The sequence below is a fragment of the Thamnophis elegans genome, chromosome Z, assembly GCF_009769535.1.
Source record: "Thamnophis elegans isolate rThaEle1 chromosome Z, rThaEle1.pri, whole genome shotgun sequence".
NCBI lineage: Eukaryota > Metazoa > Chordata > Lepidosauria > Squamata > Colubridae > Thamnophis > Thamnophis elegans.
In genome coordinates, this window is record NC_045558.1 from 134583417 (window position 1) to 134605526 (window position 22110).

Genomic DNA, 22110 nt, shown 5'->3' on the forward strand with positions numbered 1-22110 from the left:
TTCTCGCCTTCCTCACCCTCCTTCCCCTCTCATCCTCCTTACATTCCCCTCTTCCTCCCTCCCTACTTCTCCCTCTTCCTTTCCTCTACTTCTCACTATGGCGCGTTTCTCTATTCCTTACACCAAAAAGAAAAAAGAAAGGAAAAAAGCAATAAGAAAAAAAAAAAAAGGGAAAAAAATAAAAGGAAAAGATAAGGAACAACAGTATACAAGTGTATTCTTCTTGTTCTATATATTGAAGCTATATCTCCACCCACCCACCCACCCCCAATGAACCCCCCTCCCTAACCCCTTCCGACTTCCCAGGTCACACACCCGGCACAGTTCAATACCATTCATCTTCAAAATATCTTGTTAACAATAATAATGAAAATAAAATAAAAAGAACACTCCGAAAAAGAAAAAAAAAACAAAAACAAAAAAGTAAATAAAAAAATTTTGAAAAATCTTTTGCATTATGCTCAGCCTCCCATCATTCTTAAAATTTAAACAGTGTGATTCATTCCATTTATATTTTGTCCTCGTCCCTTACTTCTTTGATATTTACCCCCATCTTCCTGTAGAATCTCCAGGTAGCCTTTCTTAACCTTATATTCAAATATTAGTTTATACAAAAATCAATTTATTTTCATACTTTCGCTACTCATCTTCCTATCCTTCGTTTCACGTCTCCATTCCTCCCAAGCCCAAATTGCATAAGATTAGGATCTCGCTCTTCACTTTAAAATCCTGAGCTTTTTATGTTATACTTCAAACATGTAAATTCGTAAAATGTGTGCCCAAAATCCATACCAGTTCGTTCAATCCCAAGATCCCTTCATCAATATCCCGCTCCACCTTCCTTTCTGCCCCACTCTTCCCAACTCCATTCATCCCAAACCGCAATTCAAATAAATCTTAGTCCCCGCTTTCCTCACAGAAAACACTTCATGCGCAGTTTGGATTGAAATTCAAATAAGTCTTGTAAAAGTCCCGTATGGTATCTGTCTAGAATAAGCAATGCTTCTTTCCATTCCTCATCAGTACACAGCTTTACGATTTCATACCAAACAGAAATCCTAAAGTTTTAATCAGTCCAAAAACTTAGAAAGTATTTTAAAGACATCGCTGGGTCTATATTCTTTACTCTTCTGCCCTTCCGGAAAGAAAAGGCAACCCTCTGCCTTATAACCACGTGTCCCGCTGCTTTGAAAATATAACTAAATCCTCAGTTTCCGCTCTTCTGCCTCTCCAGTAGGGGGAGAACAACTCCCTCCTTCTTGTAGCCAAGTGACTTGCTGCTTGTCTTTCCTTCACCTTGTCCTTCCGTGTTTCCGTGTGAGTCAAGAAGCCCCGCCTTCAGAGTTTTATAATAAAAGTCCCGAGCTTCCGAAACAGAATTAATACGAAATCTTTGATTTTCAAATGTAACTGTGATTCCAACTGGAGCTTCCCATTTATACTTTATTGACGATTTCTAAGTTCTTGGGTTAAAAAAGTATAACCTCTCCTTGCTTGCAGCATTTGAAGCGGGATATCTTTAAAGACGAACAGTTCGTAGCCATCGATTCGGAGCCTGCTATTATAGAACTTTTGTGAAATCGCATTTCTGGATTCTCTTGTGAAAAAATATATAATTATGTCTCTTGGAAGCTGTCGTTGCTCTGCTACATGCGAATTTTGGCGATAGATTTTTCGAATATTCCAATCAAAATTAAGTCCCGGACCTCCCACCACTTGGCTGAAAGCTTCTACAAAAGTCTGTTTCAAATTTTCTCCTTTCTTTTCAGGCAGTCCTCTGACTCTTATTGCAAACGCCTTTGTATTATAATTTATCATTGTAAGTTGTGTTTGATTATTAATAATCTCTTGTTGTAAAGCTTGAATATTAGAGGTCAAATTAAAATTAGCCCTCTCCAAAGTTTCCAATTTCATCTCCATTTCTTCAATATAATCTGTTAAAGTAGACGTGACTTCAAACATATTCGCATTTATCTGGGCAATTTTGGTCTGTATTTTAGTCTGTATTTTATCACATAAATCAAACACAAATTCTTTAATTTCTTTTCTAAAGTCATTAATTATTTGAAAGAGAAGCTCCTGTGTCAAGGAATCGCCAGTAGGTGGCATAGGAGACAAAGGCAGCGATTTGGTAGCAAGTTCTTTAAGCACGAGGGGGGAGGATTTTTTTGCCTGTTTAGACCTGGGAGACATTATGAATAAAATCTGAGAATAGACAGATAAACAGTGTCTTCAGCTGGTCAGTTCTCAATAAATTATTTGTAGATTTTGCTCATTAATGAGTAGTGGTCCGGGGAAATAAAGCCAGTCAATTACGTCATCAATCACCAACACAGTAAAAACGCCATTTTGTATCCCAATTGCGCAGAGAAGTTCAAAGGAAAAACAAGGCTGGTATTTAGATAGTTAAAAAAAAAACACATCACGAAGTGCGACCCGCTCGTATTATCTTAAAAACAATTTATCATTGTCCTGAGTGCGGGAGTCGGCTGTCTAGGGCTGCAAAAAGGCAGCTGCGAAGAACTGGCTGGAGATAAGAGCTCAGTTACGTTGGGTCCATTCTCTGTTCGCAGCCCAAAAAAAAAGAAGAGGGCTGTGAACTATGAATAAATCCTAACACCTGAGCTTCTGCCTGTCCCTTTCTGCCAGAAAGGGATGATATCTATTGATCTTAATTAGATATACAGACCAGAACTCTAAGAGGGGCTTCGTTAAGCTCCTCGGCGACAGGCTCCTCCCACAGGAAGTCCGCCCTTTTTTAATGTAGTAAAAAAAACATTTTCTAGAATATTAAACTATGCATTTTTTGCTTATAAATCAGAAGGAAAGAAAATATATTCTTAAAATATTACCCGTTAATTCATTGTTTTTGGGGAAGAAGCACAGCATGCTCCATTTTCAGGGCTCTTGAGAAATTGCCTTGTCTTCTTGGTTCACAGCTGGATTCCTTTCTAATTTGTCTGTCTTTTTCTTCTGTAGCTTTTTATGGCAATGAAGATAGAGGCCACCTCTCATTAAGTACTAGATATGGTTATTGTTTTGAAACCCATGGTGCATGAGGTATTCAAGATTGGCTAATGCAATTCCTCAGGGGCTTAGGGAAAAAAGTATTATGCTAATTAGTCAATACTAACGTTGGATGGTTTTAAATTAGTATTATCCTTAGTATTTATATGAGAGCTATGTTTCGTGGTATATGATTGCTTATCACACAGTTTAAATGCAACCCATCAAAATCCTAGTCAACCCAAGGCATTTTGCAATTATTCCCAAGGGATGTGCATACCTGTCCCCACTTCAGTTGAAGATTGATTTGATTATCCATTCAATTCAGAACAAATAATACAAATCAGTCGTCTCTCAATCCCTTTGGAGTAGAAAATTAGAAATACAATTTTTGCAAAACTCATTGAAAATGGTGAAAATCGATTTGGCTGTGTCTACTTCCACTGGCCAATGTTAATAAAACCAACTCTGGGACAGTGGATTCAGACAGAAGATGCCTGAGGAAGAATTGCAGAGCATCACAGAACCGAATGAGAACTTGGAAGTCAGTATCTATTTTTCCTCTGGACTCATATTTCTTTTATCTAAGTGTAGTTTTGCTTGAATTTTAATTCATTCAAGAACACCCCACTTCTTTCAATCTTTCCTTGATATTTGGATACCAAATTGTTGTGGCCCAGCAAGAGCCATTGGAGCCACCAACAGATTCCAATAGCGAGGGACCCTATGAGTTGACTCTAGAAGATCTGTAGGACTCTGGGCAGGGTTCAGACTCCGAGCAGGGACCAGAGAGGCTGGTTGGCCACTAGGAGGCGAAAGAGGCATGGAGCAGTGGTGATGATAAAAGGGAGTTTGTCCCTGATGTCAGGCACTGGAGCAGTGGTGAAGATCGAAGGGAGTTTGTCCCTACACCCGCAGAGGGGGGGGCGGAGGAGCCAAGGCAGCAATTACGGAGACTGACTCATAGGAGATAATCAGGCCCAGGTGGTTGTGATTTGGTTCCTCCTAAGAGAGTATATAAGAAGAGACTTTGGGAGGAGACCTTTTGCAGGAAACAACCGTTATACTAGGCTGGAGAAACTCTTGTGTTTATCTCTTATCTGTGGGAGTCTGGATTGCCGCCAAAGTCTTGTCTGTGAGTAATTACTGTGAATAAAGCATGGCTAACAGTAACCTTGTGTCGGCATGACTCACCAGACGGAGGGGTGTGTGTGAACAACAAATGGGGTATAAAAATGAGAACTATGAAAAATGAGATCTTCAGAGGTGGGGCCGCACATACTTTAAAACCAGTTCACTGAAAACTTAAACTCGTACACCTTCCACATTTGAGTGCAACAACTCAAACAAGGCTTTTCTGGTGGGGGAGGCTTGTTTCACACCTGCTATGTCCATGATTGTGACGGCTTGGCATGCGTGGTGGCCATAGGTGGCACCTGGAGCCATATTTGCTAGCATGCAAGCCATCAGCTCTGGCGTCCATGCGCATGCAGGCCAGCTTATGTTCCAAATGGTTGAGGGAGGCTGTTTCAGCCCTCTCCATGCTTCAGGAGAGCCTCCGGGGGCTGGGAAGGCTGAAAAACGGTCCCAACAAGCCAACCGGAAGTTCAGGAACACAATTTCTTGCACACTGTAAACTATGCTGGATTAAACACAGTTAGCAGGATGGGCAAGGTGCACTAATAAGCTGGACAGGGGTGTGGGGCAAGCATGCTGGAAAGTGGGATATGTAGGACTGGATAATATTGGGGCGGGTGGATGGGCTAGCTGGTGCTCAGAACTACCAGTCCAGGGAAACTAGTCCGAACCGGCAGCATAGCACCACTAAAGGTCTTGAACACCATCTTCCCACAATATGCCAAAGAAACGTTGCCCGAATTTTTGTTAGGTTTTGAGACATGACATGCTATAACTGTGAACCTGTGTGTTGGTTTCAACTAATTAACAAAATCACTAGGTTAGAATTTCTTTGATTCATTTTATTTATGAAGCCTGTTTGCAATCCACATCCTATTGAGGTGACTGTGGGCAGCTTACAAACATGAATTTCTACAAACTCTAGCCCCAGATCTCATGTTTCATGCCTTCCCTATGTATTTTCTGTTACATTCCGGTTTATTCCGGATTATGGAGTTATGATATTCCATAATCACAGACCTCCATTCCCCACTTCTTTTCTTCATGTTGGCATAAAACGTCAAGAGAAATAGCCATATTCACCAATAGTCACTCAATACGTGAACCAAGACAAAATCTTTTATTGTATTGCATATGATCCACACAAAGGGCCTATTAATAAGATACATTTGGACACAAGAAGCAATTAGCAGAGGGTAGCTGTATGTCATAGAACTATGAGTTATTGTGAGCAAGAGAAAGGAAAGGAGGTCTTCCCGACCTTATTCCCACAATATGCCAAGGCAACTTTGCGTGAATTCTTGGTAGGCCTTGAGAAATGAGATGCTACAATTTCAAAAGTTCATAAGCTTGTGGGTTGGTGTGAATTAACCAACAAATACCACTTTCTTAGAAGTTTGTTCTATTCATTTTATTTATTACACCAATTTGTTTCCTACCTCATATTGAAGTAACTATAGGAAGCTTACAAACATAAATTTCTACGTTCCCTATCCCTGAATAACATGTTTCATGCCTTCCCGGTGGATTTTCTGTTCTATTCAGGTTTATTCTGAATCATTGGTGACATTCCATAATCACACACCTCCATTACCCACTTCTGTTTTTCTCTTTGGGATATTAACTTCAAGAGGAATTGCCACATTCAGCAATATTGACTCCATACATCAATCAAGACAGAATCTTTTATTGTAATTCCAACCAAAGGACCTACTAATAAAACATACTTGGACACAATTAGCATAGGGTAGCTGTATGTTCTGCTTCAGAAGATGGTAAGAGCTTTGAGGAAGCTTTAGGTGAAGTTCTCATGTTTCCTATGTCAAACTATGTAGAACCAGATGTGTTTTCTAAATTCTCACCCAGGAGAAGTTGGCAGTTGTCTTTTTCCATTGTTCTTCACTAGCAACCAACTGTTCAGGGATTCTGCCTTTATTACAATCAGATGTTTCCATCCCTGATTACTCCATCCTCTATTCATTCTCAAGTGCCCCTTCAAAGACCATCTCAGTGGGTGATTATTATGTCTGAAGGCAACATATGCTATAGCTTAACAATGCATTCTAAGACATTAAATCTGATATTCTACTTGGAGCAAAAGCAATAGCAAATCATATCGATTTCTTGAAAAACCCAACCCATTGTCTCAATTCAGCCTTCAGAGCATCTTGCACTTGTCTGTTCCTCAAACAGAGTATGATTGGGAGGAGAAAAGGAACCATAACAATATTCAGAAGAGCCACCGTTTTATTGTAATCCAATCCAATGGTGCCTTTCGGCTTGATGTACATGAAAATGCAACTGCTGTAAGCGAGGGTGACTATGGTCATGTGGAAAGCACAAGTGGAGAAGGTCTTCTTCCTCCCTGTGGTGGATGGGATGCGCAGAATGGTGGAAATGATTTGACGAAAGAGACAATGTTGACACTTAAGGTCCCAAGGACAGAGAATACGGAAAGCTCAAAATGAATCATCTCTAGGAAGCTGGTGTCAACACATACCAGTTTCATTAAGGGTCCATTGTCACAAAAGAAATGATTCATGACGTTAGGACCACAAAATGGCATCAGAAATAAAGGAATGCATGCAACTAGAATGAGTTGGATATCCCCCCAAACCAGCAACAAATGACCAACAATGAGCAAATGTGGGTATTCATGATGGTTGGGTAGTGAAGAGGGTTACAGATGGCTATGCATCGATCAACCGACATTATGGCCCCTAAAAGGAACTCAGTGGTACCAAGGGCCAAATACAGAAATGTCTGTATGAAGCAACCAACTAAAGAGATGCTCTTACTCCCAGTAGCTATGTTGACTAGTGCTTTGGGAATTACAGTACTCATATACCCAATATCTACCCATGCCAAATATCGGAGGAAGAAATACATTGGGTTACAGAGCTGAACATTCACCTGTGTGATAATAATAATCAACATGTTTCCTATTAAAGTCGAAAGATAAATTCCAAACAGCAGGAGAAAAAGGCTAACCTCAAGGGGAAAGTTGTCAGTCAGCCCCAACAATATGAATTCACTCACTGCGGTCCTATTTGTCATCAGTCCATTCCTAAAAACAGTGTCAACGTTTTAATTTTCCAATCTCCCTTCTTCTTTTCATTGCATGTTTCAAATGAGCATCAGCTTATCCTTCTCCATTCTTTGCATTACTAACAAAGAGAAGTTAAACCTGATGGTGTGAATCAAAACAAGATTCTTCTAATATGTTATTTTAAGAACTCCATATGCTTATTGTGGAATTCCAGGAGTGGTTATTCTCAGGTGGAATTAGATGGGATCTCTCATGTTTCAATCTGTCAAAAACAATTCATCCTTGTGGGCATGCAAAGATCTGTCTTGGGAGGATGATTTCTTTGGAGGGGGGGGGGTATTTCACCTTTGTTCTGTTTTCTCCAGTCTGTTTTTCTGAGATGGTTCCAAATTCTCTTTTGATTCCTTTACCTAAAACCAATGTGAATAGATCAATGTGAGCAAAACCATGTGTATAGACAAAGATGGGGTGTGTCTGTGTCTGTGTTTCTCTCTGTGTGTGTATGAGTAAAAGGTAAATATATGAAGAACAGTTGCAGGAATCGGGTATATCTAGTATAATGAAAAGGAGGTCTAGGCTGGAACATTTTACCATACGTGGTGGACATGCTCCAAATCAAGGAAATATTGGTTGTAAAATTCAGAAATGGCTGGAAGAAATTACAGTGCAAAAGATAGAATTGAATCTTGAATCGTTCTTATTAGGAATATTAGACCTGAAAATGGACAAAAAAATTCAATACATAATACTACACATACTCACTGCAGTTAAAATCACCTTCACACAAAACTGGAAACAAATCAATATACCCGCAGGTGAAACAATAATTAGAAAGGTACTTGAATGTGCAGAGATGGACAAAATGACCATAGCAATTAAAGAGAGGTGAAGAATCGATTTCTATAAAAATATGAAACAGAATTTATAAGTGGCTAGAAAAACGGAAGTCAAAATTGGAAATAGAAGTCTTTTTTTTTGTTTTTTCCCTCCTAAACTAGTATTGAATAAAAATAAAACCAAAGCTACTAATTACTATTAAAATATTGAGCACAATGCAAATATAATGGTGCATAAACAATATTATTACAAGGATTAGTACGATTGTTATTACGCTGTTACAGAAGTTAAAATCAAATACAAATACATAGCAGAGTTGGAAGGGACTTGGAGGTCTTCCAGTCCAACACCCTGCCTAGGCAGGAAACCCTATACCGTTTCAGACAAATGGCTATCCAACATCTTCTTAAAGACTTCCAGTGTTGGGGCATTCACAACTTCTAGAGCAACCTGTTCCACTGATTAATTGTTCTAACTGTCAGGCTATTTCTCGTTAGTTGCTTCTCTCCTTGATCAGTTTCCACACATTGCTTATTGTCCTGCCTTCAGATGCTTTGGAGAATAGGTTGACTTCCCACTTCTTTGCAACAGCCCCTCAGATATTGGAACACTGCTATCATGCCTCCCCCAGTCCTTCTTTTCATTGAACTAGAAACAATGAGTGGCATTGCAACCACTTATTGTGTGGCTTATGTGTAGCATGAAGTAGGCATTCATGGTTTGCAAACCATCATTTATGAGTAGTATAATGTGCAACTTTCACCACTTGTGTCTTAATTTAAGAACAATAAAGGCATTTGAAGTTGGTTTCACTAAGTTATCTTGTATATTCCTATGTTAATATTAGAACTAGATATAATTTATATTTGCTTCCAAAGCAGTCCCAAGCATTACAAATCAGAAATTTCCTGACTTAATCTTCTTTTGAACTCCGAAATCCGTTTCTTAGTTTTACAAAGTAATATTTCAGCTCACTACTCTTGAAAATTACAAACATTAAAAAATGCAAAAAACACCCACCCCCTTGCAAACTACACTTAAAAAAAAATGCACACTTTTTCAAGATCCTTGTGGATATTCTCATCTCAATCACCCTGATAAAATCAATAGTCTAATTTTAATACAGTTACAAACCAGAAGCAAAGCGAAAAAAATCCAACTTTCACTCGCTAATATATTTTTGGTTAGATATAGTATGTTCACCACTTGGAATCATATCAATCATCCTGGTATCTGCATACTTTTGTAACCCCTATGCCTTTTTAATATAGTAAGAAAACATTTTCTAGATTATTAAACTATGCATATTTTGCTTATAAATCAGAAGCAAAGAAAATATATACTTAAAATATTACCCCTTAATTCATTGTTTTTTGGGGAAGAAGCACAGCATGCTCCATTTTCAGGGCTCTTGAGAAATTGCCTTGTCTTCTTGGTTCACAGCTGGATTCCTTTCTAATTTGTCTGTCTTTTTCTTCTGTATCTTTTTATGACAATGAAGATAGAGGGCCAGCCTCTCATTAAGTACTAGATTATGGTTATTGTTTTGAAGTCCTATGGTGCATGAGGTATTGAAGATTGGCTAATGCAATTCCTCAGAGACTCAGGGAAAAAAGTATTATCCTAATTAGTCAATACTAATGTTGGATGGTTTTAATTAGTATTATCCTTAGTATTTATTTGAGAGCTGTCAGGCCTGCAATTATATTCCTTTTAGAATTTGGCTGCCACACTTTCTCTTATTTCATTTTGCTGTTTCATTAGTATAGTTGATGGGAGGGGGGAATAGAAGGAGTAGGATTGTGGGATGTATTGTTTCATTCTTTACTAGATGTCAAGGTCATGTTTTGTCTCCGTACTTTTACACCTGACGGGAAGTAGCTGGGTGTGGATGCCGCGTGGAAGAATAAGATTGGACCATGTGATGGATTGTGGGTGGGGGACAAGATCATGAACTTTTAACTGGGTGGGATTCTGATGTAATTTCGAGAATTGGGATTACACAGATGTGCTACATGTCTTCTTTATTAAATTGGAATTTAAGGATCGTTTTGCCTTGGACTCTGGTTTCATTCTACATGATACTTGGAATGCTGACAAGAGCTATGTTTCATGGGATTTGTTTGCTTATCACACAGTTTAGGCAACCCATCAAAATCCTAGTCAACCCAAGGCATTTTGCATTATTTCCAAGGGATGAGCACATCTGTCCCCCACTTCAGTTGAAGATTGATTTAATTATCCATTCAATTCAGATCAAATAATACAAAATCAGTCCTCTTTCAATCAATTTTGAGTAGGAAGGTATAAATTTTTGCAAAACTCATTGAAAATTGTGAAAATTGATTTGGCTGTGTCTACTTCCAGCGGCCAATGTTAATAAAACCCAACCTCCCAGTGGGACGATGGATTCCAACAGAAGATTCCTGAGGAAGAATTGCAGAGCATCAGAGAATCTAATGAGAAACTTGGAAGGCGACGTCCATTTTTACCCTGGACTCTTATTTCTTTTATCTAAGTGTAGATTTGCTTGAATTCTGAGTCACTCAAGAACATCCTCTTCTTTCAATCTCTCCTTGACATTAGGATATCAAAAGGGGTATGAAAATGAGAACTATGAAAAATGAGATCTGCACATACTTTAAAACCAGTTCACTGAAAATGTAGCGTGTACACCCACCACATTTGAGTGCAAGAACTCAAAGAAGGGTTTTCTGATGGGGGAGGCTTCTTGCACCATCTGCTAGGGTCCAGGATTGTGAAGCCGTGGCAGGGGTGGTGGCCATAGGTGGCACATGGAGCCATATTTGCATTCCGCAGGCCAGCTGATTTCTCACATTTCTGGAGGGCTGAGGGAGCCCATTTTGCCCTCCCCAAGCTTCAGGAAAGCCTCTGGAGGATGGGGATGGTGGTGAAAAATGGCCCCAATAGACCACCGGAAGTTAGAGAGTGCAACTTTGGAACGCCATAAGAAAAAGGTTCTTTATTACTGTGGTAGTTCAAGGACGGTAGTAGAATGGATAAGGTGCACTAATCAGCTGGGCTGCAGGGGAGGGGAGCATGCTGGAAAGTGAGATATCTAGGACTGGATATTATTGGAGTGGGTGGGTGGGGCTAGTTGATGCTCAGAACTTCCAGTGCAGGGAAATTAGTCTGAACTGGCAGCATACCACCAATGGAGGTCTTGCTGACCATCTTCACACAATATGCCAAAGCAACTTTGCCTGATTTTTGGTAGGTTTTGAGAAATGAGATGCTATAACCATGACTTGTCCGTTGGTTTCAATTAATTAACAAAATCACTCCCTTAGGAACTTCTTTGATTAATTTATTTATGAAGTCTATTTGCAATCCACCTCATATTGAGGTGACTGTGGGCAGCTTACAAACATGAATTTCTACAAACTCTAGTCCAAGATCTCACATTTCATGTCTTTGCTATGCATTTTCTGTTACATTCTGGTTTATTCAGGATTGGGATCAAACATCAAGAGAAATAGTCACATTCACTAATATTGACTCCATTCATCAACCAAGGCTGAATCTTTTATTGTAATTCCACCCAAAGGACCTAGTAGTAAAACATACTTGGACAAAATTAGCAGAGGGTAGCTTTAGTTCTGCTTCAGAAGATGGTAAGAACTTTGAGGAAGCCTTAGGTAAAGCTCTCATGTTTCCAATGTCAAGCAATGTACAACCAGATGTGTTTTTGTAAATTCACAACTAGGAGTGGGTGGCAGTTTTCTTTTTCCATTGTTCTTCACTAGCAACCAACTTTTCAGGGATTCTGCCTTTGATGTCAATCAGATGTCTCCATCCCTGATTATCTCATTCCTCTATGCCTTCTCTAGAGCATCTGACAGTGATGTGCGTGAGGTTTATGGCTGGTGAGGCACAGTGGTGGGTTTCAAATTTTTTAGACTTGTGGACTTCAACTCCAGAATTCCAGGTGGCACATGGAGCCATATTTGCATTCGCAGGCCAGCTGATTTCTCACCTTTCTGGAGGGCTGAGGGAGCCCGTTTTTGCCCTCCCCAGGCTTCAGGAAAGCCTCCGGAGGATGGGGGTGGTGGTGAAAAATGGCCCCAATAGACGAACCGGAAGTTCGAGAATGCAACTTTGGAACGCCATAAGAAAAAGGTTCTTTATTACTGTGGTAGTTCAAGTACGGTTAGTAGAATGGACAAGGTGCACTAATCAGCTGGGCTGCAGGGGAAGGGGCGAGCATGCTGGAAAGTGAGATATCTAGGACTGGATAATATTGAAGCGGGTGGGTGGGGCTAGTTGGTGCTCAGAACTTCCAGTTCAGGGAAATAGTCTGAACTGGCAGCATACCACCAGTGGAGGTATTGCCTACCATCTTCCCACAATATGCCAAAGCAACTTTGCCTGAACTTTGGTAGGTTTTGAGAAATGAGATGCTATAACCATGAACCTGTGTGTTGGTTTCAATAATAAACAAATTAGGAACTTCTTTGATTCATTTTATTATGAAGCCTATTTCCAATCCACCTCATATTTAGGTGACTGTGGGCAGCTTACAAACATGAATTTCTACATTCCATAGCCCAAGATCCCATGTTTAATGCTTTCCCTATGCATTTTCTGTTACACTCCCGTTTATTCAGGATTATGGAGTTACGATATTCCATAATCACAACCTCTATTCCCCACTTCTGTTATTCCTGTTGGGATCAAACTTCAAGAGAATAGTCACATTCATTAATATTGACTCCATACATCAACCAAGACTGAATCTTTATTGTAATTCCACCCAAAAGACCTACTAATAAAACATACTTGGGCACAATTACCAGAGTGTAGCTTTATGTTCTGCTTCAGAAGATGTAAGAATTTTGAGGAAGCCTTAGGTGAAGCTCTCATGTCTCCTATGTCAAACAATGTACAACCAGATGTATTTTTGTAAATTCACAACTAGGAGAGGGTGGCAGTTTTCTTTTTCCATTGTTCTTACTAGCACCAACTTTTCAGGGATTCTGCCTTTGATCTCAATTCAGATGTCTCCATCCCTGATTACCTCATCCTCTTTTCCTTCTCAAGTCCCCTCGTAAGAGCATCTAAGTGACAGTGAGGTGCGGTGAGGTTTATGGCTCGTGAGGCACAGTGTTGTGTTTCAAATTTTTTAGACTTGTGGACTTCAACTCCCAGAATTCCACAGCCAGGCATCTCAGTTCTGATTAAAAGCGACAGGCATTTGTTTTCTCCTTTGTGAAAAAGTTTCCTTCATTCTTTTTCTTCTCCCTCCTCCTCCTTCCTCCCTCTCTGCCTCCCACCCCCCCCACGCAAACGACACATGGACACAGAGAAGTTGGATTGGACTATCTCTCCTACCCCCTTCCCTCTCTCTCTCACTCTCTCTCAAACAACACAATCACAGAAGTTGGATTGGAGCCGATCCGAGCCTTTGATTGCAGGCGGAGCCACTTGTCTTTTCAAACTTGTAATCAGTGAGGCTGGGTTTATATAATTTTATCTCTCTCACTCTGATTTTGTGTGTGTGTGTGTGTGTGTGTTTGTGTGTGTGTTTGAAAAGACAACGTGGCTCTGCCTGCAATCAACTACACTTGGGGAGGGATCTACACTTGAGATGAAAGTTTGAATTCCTCCCCTCCCTCTGACCCACACGGAACTTTCCCACTGTTTCAGAGAGGATTTCAACTCTGCTCTTGCCTGTCATCATGAAAAAAAAATGTAAAAGGAAAAAGGCAAGAGGTGAGGTCCGGCTGAGCAAGTTGCTGCCAGTATCACCATGGATGACACAGCTTAATTGTTTAAAAAAGCCTCTAAAAAAAAGCGCCCTCTGTTATAGCCCAGCAACAGCCTGTGCTGCGTTCTAATTGGTCGGGCGAAGCACAGCCTGTGATTGGTGGTTGTAATGACAGTTAAATGACAGTTGGTACCTCAGAGTATAAATACTGTGACAGTTGTAACTCATTCTGAATCGCTGTCATCTATTAATAAACATCTACTCTCTGATTCCATGGCTCCTGCTTTTTTCCCCCTCAAATGTTCCCTGTTACCAGCTCTCTGATTGGCTGGTCATTGTGACCAGCAACCCAGTTGCTTTGGGCTCGAGTATAAATACCCTGACAGTTGCAGGGACGTTTTGAATCGCTTGTCATCTCGCAATAAACATCTTACTCTCTGATTCCATGGCTCCTGCGTCTATCCCTCACAACATATATATAAAACCCTCTACAGGAGAAGGCAGGAGCACAAAGTCATCCACGGTTACTCTGGCAGCAACTATCTCAGCCTGACCCCAGCTCTTGCCTTTTTCCTTTTACATTGTTTTTTTCTTTTCATGATGACAATGGTGAGGCTTTGCCTCCCTGCCTCCTCTGACTGCACGTCCCTGCTAAGTGGGTGATTATTATGTCTGAAGGCAACATATGTTATATGTTAATGTCTAAGACATTAAATCTGAAAATCAACTTAGCGCCACACCAATAGCAAATCATCTCAATTTCTTGCAATACCCAACCCATTGTCTCAATTCAGCCTTCAAAGCATCTTGCACCTGTCTGTTCCTCAAACAGTATATGATTGGGATGAGAAGAGGAACCATAACAGTATTCAGAAGAGCCACCATTTTGTTGTAATCCAATCCAATGGTGCCTTTCGGCTTGATGTACATGAAAATGCAACTGCTGTAAGCGAGGGTGACCACGTCAAGTGAGAAACACAGGTGGAGAAGGTCTTCTTCCTCCCTGTGGTGGATGGGATGCGGAGAATGGTGGAAACGATTTTGACGTAAGAGACAATGTTGACACTTAAAGTCCCAAGGAGAGAGAATAGGGCAATCAAAAAACTAATCATCTCTAGGAAACTGGTGTCAACACATACCAGTTTCATTAAGGGCCCACTGTCACAAAAGAAATGATTCATGACGTTTGGACCACAAAACGGCATCAGAAAAAAAATGAATGGATGAAGGTAGAATAAGTGATATTCCCCCAGCGACGCAAGAAATGACCAACATCAGCAAATTTGGGTATTCATGATGGTTGGGTAGTGAAGATGGTTACAGATGGCTATGTATCGATCAACGGACATTATGGCCCCTAAAAGGAACTCAGTAGTACCAAGGGCCAAATACAGAAATGTCTGTAAGAAGCAACCAACTAAAGAGATGCTCTTACTCCCAGTAGCTATGTTGACTAGTGCTTGGGAATTACAGTACTCATATACAAAATATCTACCCATGCCAAATATCGGAGGAAGAAATACATAGGGCTACAGAGCTGAACATTCACTTGTGTGATAATAATAATCAACATGTTTCCTATTAAAGTCAAAAGATAAATTCCAAACAGCAGGAGAAAAAGGCTAACCTCAAGGGGAAAGTTGTCAGTCAGCCCCAACAATATGAATTCACTCACTGCGGTCCTATTTGTCATCAGTCCATTCCTAAAAACAATGTGAAAGTTTTAATTTTCCCCTCTCCTTTCTTCTTTTATTGCATGTTTCAAATGAGCATCAGCTTATCTGGTTCCATTCTTTGCATTATTAACAAAGAAAAGTTAAAACCTGATGGTGTGAATCAAAGCAAGATTCCTCTAATATGTTATTCTAAGAACTCCATATCCTTATCGTGGAATTCCAGGTGTGGTTAGTCTCAGGTGGAGTTAGATGGGATCTCTCCATGTTTCAATCTGTCAAAAACAATTCATCCTTTTGGACACGCAAAGATCTGTCTTGGGATGATGGTTTCTTTGGGGGGTGGGTGGGTTATTTCACCTTTGTTCTGTTTTCTCCAGTCTGTTTTTCTGAGATGGTTCCAAATTCTCTTTTGGTTCCTTTACCTAAAACCAATGTGAATAGATGAATGTGAGCAAACCCAATGTGAATTGACAAAGATGAGTGTGTATCTATGTCTGTGTGTCTCTGTGTGTGTGTGTGTGAGAGAGAGAGTTAAAGCTACAATATATGAAGAACAGTTGCAGGAATTGGTTATATCAAGTATAATGAAAAAGAGGTATTGTCTGGAACATTCTACCATACGTGGTGAACATGCTCCATCACAAGGAAATATTGGTGTAAAATTCAGAAATTGATGGAGGAAATTACAGCGCAAAAGATAGAATTGAATCTTGAATCGTTCTTATTAGGAATATTAGACCTGAAAATGGACAAAAAAATTAAATACATAATACTATACATACTCACTGCAGTTAAAATCACCTTCACACAAAACTGGAAACAAATAAATACACCCGAAGGTGAAACAATAATAGAAAGGTACTCAAATGTGCAGAGATGGACAAAATGATCATGGAACTAAAAGAGAGTGAAGAATCGGATTTCTATAAAATATGAAACAGAATGTATAAGTGGCTAGAAAACAGAAATCAAAATTGGAAATAGAAGTCTTTGTTTGTGTTCCTCCTAAACTAGTATTGAATAAAAATAAAACCAAAGCTACTAATTACTATTAAAATATTGAGCACAATGCAAATATAATGGTGATATAAACAATATTATTACAAGGATTACTAAAATTGTTATTACGCTATTACAGAAGTTAAAATCAAATACAAATACAATAGCAGAGTTGGAAGGGACCTTGCCGGTGTTCTAGTACAACCCCCTGCCTAGGCAGGAAACCCTACCATTTCAGAAAATGTCTATCCAACATCTCTTAAAGACTTCCTGTGTTCGGGCATTTGCAACTTCTGGAGGCAAGCTGTTCCACTGATTAATTGTTCTAACTGTCAGGCTATTTCTCGTTAGTGCTTCGCTCCCTTGATTGCGTTTCCACCCATTGCTTCTTGTCCTGCCTTCAGATGCTTTGGAGAATCGGGTGACTTCCCACTTCTTTGCAACAGCCCCTCAGATATTGTAACACTACTATCATGCCTCCCCCAGTCCTTCTTTTCATTGAACTAGAAACAATGAGTGCATTGCAACCACTTATTGTGTGGCTTATGTGTAGCATGAAGTAGGCATTCATGGTTTGCAAACCATCATTTTTGAGTAGTATCATGTGCAACTTTCATCACTTGTGTCCTAATTTAAGAACAATAAAGGCATTTGAAGTTGGGTTCACTAAGTTATCTTGTATATTCCTATTTTAATATTAGAACTATATATAATTTATATTTGCTTCCAAAGCAGTCCCAAGCATTACAAATCAGAAATTTCCTGACTTAATCTTGTTTTGAACTCCGAAATCCATTTCTTAGTTTTACAAAGTAATATTTCAGCTCACCACTCTTGAGAATTACAAACTTTCAAAAATGCAGAAAACACCAACCCCCTTTCAAACTGCACTAAAAAAAATATGCACACTTTTTTCAAGATCCTTCTGGCATTCGTCATCTCAATCACCCTGATAAGATCAATATTCTAGATTATCATTTTAATGCCGTTACAAAACCGAAGCAAAGCAAAAATATCCAACGTTCACTAGCTAATAAATTATTGGTTAGATATAGTATCTTCATCACTTGGAATAATATCTATCATCGTTGTATCTGCATAATTTTTGTAACCCCTTGCCTTTTTTAATGTAGTAAGAATCATTTCTAGATTATTAAACTATGCATATTTTGCTTTTAAATCAGAAGCAAGAAAATATATACTTAAAATATTACCCCTTAATTCATTGTTTTTGGGGAAGAAGCACAGCATGCTCCATTTTCAGTGCTCTTGAGAAATTGCCTTGTCTTCTTGGTTCACAGCTGGACTCCTTTCTAATTCATCTGTCTTTTTCTTCTGTAGCTTTTTATGGCAATGAAGATAGAGACCATCTCTCATTAAGTACTAGATTTGGTTATTGTTTTGAAGTCCATGGTGCATGGGGTATTCAAGATTAGCTAATGCAATTCCTCAGGGACTTAGGGAAAAAGTATTATGCTAATTAGTCAATACTAATGTTGGATGGTTTTAAATTAATATTATCCTTAGTATTTATTTGAGAGCTATGTTTCAATGGATTTGATTGCTTATCACACAGTTTAATGCAACCCATCAAAATCCAAGTCAACCCAAGGCATTTTGCAATCATTCCCAAGGGATGTGCATACCTGTCCCCACTTCAGTTGAAGATTGATTTGATGATCCATTCAATTCAGATCAAAGAATACAAATCAGTCCTCTCTCAATCCCTTTGGAGTAGAAAATTAGAAATACAATTTTTGCAAAACTCATTGAAAATGGTGACAATTGATTTGGTTGTCTCTACTTCCACTGGCCAATGTCAATAAAACTGACCCTGGGACAGTGGATTCAGATAGAAGGTGCCTGCGGAAGAATTGCAGAGCATCACAGAACCGAATGAGAACTTGGTAGTCAATATCTATTTTTGCTCTGGAATCATATTTCTTTATCTAAGTATAGTTTTGCTTGAATTTTAATTCATTCAAGAACACCCCCCTTCTTTCAATCTTTCCTTGATATTTGGATACCAAATTGTTGTGGCCCAGCAGGAGCTGTTGGAGCTACCAACAGATTCCGATATCGAGGGTCCCTATGAGTTGACTCTAGAACAGTGTTTTTCAACCTTTTTTGTGCAAAGGCACACTTTTTTCATGAAAAAAATCACGAGGCACACCACCATTAGAAAATGTTAAAAAAAATTTAACTCTGTGCCTATATTGACTATATAAAGTAATTTTCCCACGGCACACCTTACCCTATGTCACGGCACACTAGTGTGCCATGGCACAGTGGTTTGAAAAACAATGCTCTAGAAGATGTGTAGGACTCTGGGCAGGGTTCAGACTCCAAGCAGTGACCAGAGAGGCTGGTGGCCACTAGGAGGCGCCAGAGGCATGGAGCAGTGATGACGATCAAAGGGAGTCTGTCCCTGACGCCAGGCACTGGAGCAGTGGTGAAGATCGATGGGAGTCTGTCCCTGACGTCAGGCACTGGAGCAGTGGTGATGATAGAAGGGAGTTTGTCCTACACCCGGCAGAGGGGGGCAGAGGAGCAAAGGCAGAAATTACGGAGACTGACTCATAGGAGATAATCAGGCCCAGGTGGTTGTGATTGGTTCCTCCAAGAGAGTATATAAGAAGAGACTTTGGGAGGAGACCTTTGTAGGACACAACCGTTATACTAGGCTGGAGAAACTCTTGTGTTTATCTCTTATCTGTGGGAGTCGGGATTGCCGCCAAAGTCTTGTCTGTGAGTAATTACTGTGAATAAAGCATGGCTAACAGTAGCTTGTGTCGGCGTGACTCACCAGACGGAGGGGTGTGTGTGAACACCAAATGGGGTATAAAAATGAGAACTATGAAAAATGAGATCTTCAGAGGTGGGCCGCACATACTTTAAAACCAGTTCACTGAAAACTTAAACTCGTACACCTTCCACATTTGAGTACAACAACTCAAACAAGGCTTTTCTGGTGGGGGAGGCTTGTTTCACACCTGCTATGTCCATGATTGTGAAGCCTTGGCATGTGTGGTGGCCATAGGTGGCACCTGGAGCCATATTTGCTAGCATGCAAGCCATCAGTCTCTGGAGTCCATGCGCATGCAGGCCAGCTGATTTTCCAAAGGGTTGAGGGAGGCTGTTTCAGCCCTCACCATGCTTCAGGAGAGACTCCGGGGGCTGGGAAGGCTGAAAACGGTCCCAACAGGCCAACTGGAAGTTCAGGAACACAATTTCTTGCACACTGTAAACTATGCTGGATTAAACACAGTTAGCAGGATGGGCAAGGTATCTAATAAGCTGGACAGGGGTGTGGGGCGAGCATGCTGGAAAGTGGGATATGTAGGACTGGATAATATTGGGGCGGCTGGATGGGGCTAGCTGGTGCTCAGAACTACCAGTCCAGGGAACTAGTCCGAACCGGCGGCATAGCACCACTGAAGGTCTTGAACACCATCTTCCGACAATATGCCAAGAAACATTGCCCGAATTTTTGATAGGTTTTGAGACATGACATGCTATAACTGTGAACCTGTGTGTTGGTTTCAACTAATTAACAAAATCACTAGGTTAGAATTTCTTTGATTCATTTATTTATGAGGCCTGTTTGCAATCCACATCCTATTGAGGTGACTGTGGGCAGCTTACAAACATGAATTTCTACAAACTCTAGCCCCAGATCTCATGTTTCATGCCTTTCCTATGTATTTTCTGTTACATTCCGGTTTATTTCCGGATTATGGAGTTATGATATTCCATAATCACAGACCTCCATTCCCCACTTCTTTTCTCGTGTTGGCATAAAACGTCAAGAGGAATAGCCATATTCACCAATAGTCACTCAATACGTGAACCAAGACAAAATCTTTATTGTATTGCATATGATCCACACAAAGAGCCTATTAGTAAAATACATTTGGAGACAATAAACAATTAGCAGAGGGTAGCTGTATGTCATAGAAACTATGAGTTATTGTGAGCAAGAGAAAGGAAAGAAGGTCTTCCCTACCTTATTCCCACAATATGCCAAGGGAACTTTGCGTGAATTCTTGGTAGGCCTTGAGAAATGAGATCCTACAATTTCAAAAGTTCATAAGCTTGTGTGTTGGTGTGAATTAACCAACAAATACCACTTTCTTAGAAGTTTGTTCTATTCATTTTATTTATTACACCAATTTGTTTCCTACCTCATATTGAAGTACTATAGGAAGCTTACAAACATAAATTTCTACGTTCCCTATCCCTGAATAACATGTTTCATGCCTTCCCGGTGGATTTTCTGTTCTATTCAGGTTTATTCTGAATCATTGGTGACATTCCATAATCACACACCTCCATTACCCACTTCCGTTTTTTCTCTTTGGGATATTAACTTCAAGAGGAATTGCCACATTCAGCAATATTGACTCCATACATCAATCAAGACGGAATCTTTTATTGTAATTCCAACCAAAGGACCTACTAATAAAACATACTTGGACACAATTAGCATAGGGTAGCTGTATGTTCTGCTTCAGAGATGGTAAGAGCTTTGAGGAAGTTTTAGGTGAAGTTCTCATGTTTCCTATGTCAAACTATGTAGAACCAGATGTGTTTTCTAAATTCTCACCCAGGAGAAGTTGGCAGTTGTCTTTTTCCATTGTTCTTCACTAGCAACCAACTGTTCAGGGATTCTGCCTTTTATTACAATCAGATGTTTCCATCCCTGATTACTCCATCCTCTATTCATTCTCAAGTGCCCTTCAAAGACCATCTCAGTGGGTGATTATTATGTCTGAAGGCAACATATGCTATAGCTTAACAATGCATTCTAAGACATTAAATCTGATATTCTACTGGAGCAAAAGCAATAGCAAACCATCTCGATTTCTTGAAAAACCCAACCCATTGTCTCAATTCAGCCTTCAGAGCATCTTGCACTTGTCTGTTCCTCAAACAGAGTATGATTGGGAGGAGAAGAGAAACCATAACAATATTCAGAAGAGCCACCGTTTTGTTGTAATCCAATCCAATGGTGCCTTTCGGCTTGATGTACATGAAAATGCAACTGCTGTAAGCGAGGGTGACTATGGTCATTTGGGAAGCACAAGTGGAGAAGGTCTTCTTCCTCCCTGTGGTGGATGGGATGCGCAGAATGGTGGAAACGATTTTGATGTAAGAGACAATGTTGACAATTAAGGTCCCAAGGACAGAGAATACGGAAAGCCCAAAATGAAGCATCTCTAGGAAGCTGGTGTCAACACATACCAGTTTCACTAAGGGTCCATTGTCACAAAAGAAATGATTCATGACGTTAGGACCACAAAACGGCATCAGAAATAAAGGAATGCATGCAACTAGAATGAGTGATATCCCCCAAACCAGCAACAAATGACCAATAATGAGCAAATGTGGGTATTCATGATGGTTGGTAGTGAAGAGGGTTACAGATGGCTATGTATCGATCAACCGACATTATGGCACCTAAAAGGAACTCAGTGGTACCAAGGGCCAATACAGAAATGTCTGTACGAAGCAACCAACTAAAGAGATGCTCTTACTCCCAGTAGCTATGTTGACTATGCTTGGGAATTACAGCACTCATGACCCAATATCTACCCATGCCAAATATCGGAGGAAGAAATACATTGGGCTACATAGCTGAACATTCCTGTGTGATAATAATAATCAACATGTTTCCT

At 40.0% G+C, this 22110-nt stretch overlaps 3 pseudogenes; all 3 read right to left on the minus strand.

The window, feature by feature from the left end:
* Positions 1 to 6254: 6254 nt before the first annotated feature.
* Positions 6255 to 7080, minus strand: LOC116521882 (annotated as a pseudogene).
* A 7427-nt stretch (positions 7081 to 14507) lies between these two features.
* On the minus strand, positions 14508 to 15450 carry LOC116521883 (annotated as a pseudogene).
* Positions 15451 to 21247: 5797 nt separating this feature from the next.
* The window catches only part of LOC116521884, a 1044-nt pseudogene continuing 181 nt past the window's right edge, over positions 21248 to 22110 (minus strand).